Source organism: Myotis davidii, unplaced genomic scaffold (genome assembly GCF_000327345.1).
Source record: "Myotis davidii unplaced genomic scaffold, ASM32734v1 scaffold425, whole genome shotgun sequence".
In the NCBI taxonomy this organism is placed as follows: Eukaryota; Metazoa; Chordata; class Mammalia; order Chiroptera; family Vespertilionidae; genus Myotis; species Myotis davidii.
Window position 1 is genome coordinate 4,017,406 of NW_006296413.1, and position 2,006 is coordinate 4,019,411.

General features: G+C 41.7%; 1 protein-coding gene across 1 annotated transcript in view; it reads right to left on the reverse strand.

Moving 5' to 3' along the window:
* LOC102751449 (mitochondrial import inner membrane translocase subunit Tim17-B-like) overlaps positions 1 to 2,006 on the reverse strand; it is a 17,308-nt gene that overhangs the window by 4,786 nt on the left and 10,516 nt on the right. The gene's annotated exons all lie outside the window — the stretch shown is intronic.

Sequence of the window (2,006 nt, forward strand, 5' to 3'; positions counted from 1 at the left end):
TGAAAAGCAAGGGGGAAACGTATCCACACCACTGGCTACTACTCCACGATAAAAAGGAATGAATTATAGATACACGTAATAACTTGGATGGAACGCGAGGGCATGCATTATGCTGAGTGAAACAAAAAGCCAACCTCAAAAGGCCACATACTGCATGCCTCCCCTTACGTGACATTCTCAAAATAATAAAATCACAGAGATGGAGAACACATGAGTTAGAGATGGTAGGGGAAGGGGGTGGATATGATATCTCTTAATAGATATCATAGACACTTTTTATGTCATTAACTACTCCACACAACCATCACTTTAATAGTTGCATCTTCGAGGTGATGGGGCATTCTTTATCTTGTGGTGGTTACACAACTCTACAGATATGCTAAAATGACATGGAAGACACAACACGAATAGCAATGACGATTTTCTGGTTTTGATGTTGAACTAAATCACATAAGATGTAATCATAGGAGGAAGTGAGTAAAGTCTACAGGACCTCTTTGTACTGCCTTTGCAATTTCTTGTGAATCTATAATTATTTCAAAATTTAAAAAAAAATAGCCCTGGCCGGGTAGCTAAGTTGGTTAGAGCATTATCCCGATATCCCAAGATTGGTTCAGTGCCTCTGGGGCCTGGTCAGGGCACATACAACAATCAACCAATGAATACATAAATAAGTGGAATAATAACAAATATCTCTCTCTCAGATTGATCAATAAAAATAAATTTAAAAGCATGGAAAACTCCACTGTTAACATTTTAGCATGTGTCATGTGAATTATTTTCTTCACACAAGATCCTATTGTATATAAATTTTATATCCTGAAATTTTCCCTTAATAGATATCATAAGCACTTTTTGTATCATTAACTACTCCATAAAACAATCACGTTAATAGTTGTGTCACAGGTCAATTTCATGGCTATGTCATAATTTACTCAACCACCCATTCCTTATTGAACACTTGGGCTGTTTCCAATTTTTTATCAATATAAACAACTTCATGATGAATATCTCTGTGCAGCAATGGTTAACTACATTTTGAATTATTTTCTTAGGCAAGACTTCAGAAGGGAAATTATCGCGTCAAAGGAAATAATTAAAGCAATTAAAATAGTTTTGTTGTGATAAACGGCAGCAATGACCGCCCCTTGAGAATGCCCAGCCCAGGGATTGGAAAGGAAAGCACCAGAATTATGACCACAGCTACATCCAAGGTTCCCTGAGGGTGGTCCCCACCAGCAGCAGCAGCCTCACCTGGGAACTTACCTTGCAGGTTCCACATGCAAATTCTCAGGCCCCCTCCTTCCCAGACCGATGCATCAGAGACCTGGGTGGTTGAGTGTTGTCCTATGTACCAAAAGGTCGCCGGTTGGATACCTACCTAGTCAGGGCACATGCCCAGGGTTTCAGGCTCAATCCCCAGTAGGGGGCCTGCAGGAGGCAGCCGATCTATGTGTCTTGCATCAATGCTTTTCTCTCTCTCAAAAAATCAATAAAAGGATTTTTAAAAATGCCAACCTATTTTCCAGAGCAGCATTTTGCATCCCCACTGGCAGGGTATGCGAGTTTCACTTGCCCTGCATCCTTGCCAGCACTTGGTATTTTCAGTTTCTAAGCTTTTTGCCATTTTAATAGGTGTTAATGGTATCTAGGGGTCGATCTCATCTAATTTGCATCTCCCTAATGTCTAATGACACTGAGCATTTTTCATGCATCCTTGGGATTCTGGAGAATTAATAAACCTGCACCCCAACCCAGAAACCAACTTACAGTGCCAAAGAGACTAATCTGGATTCTCACTTGGCTCCACACACTGGAACATTTTAACGGCAACGCTCAGCCGATGACAACGGGCCTCCAGCACATATGCCAGCTCTGTCAGACCCGCAAGCAGGCGGCAAGAGGCTCCTGGCTGCTAAGCTTCGTCTCCCCTGTTCCAGGTTTTATGTAGAGGAAAACGTTTTGTGCCTTTGCCTTTGAGATGTGTCCCCCCCTCCCCTCAAATT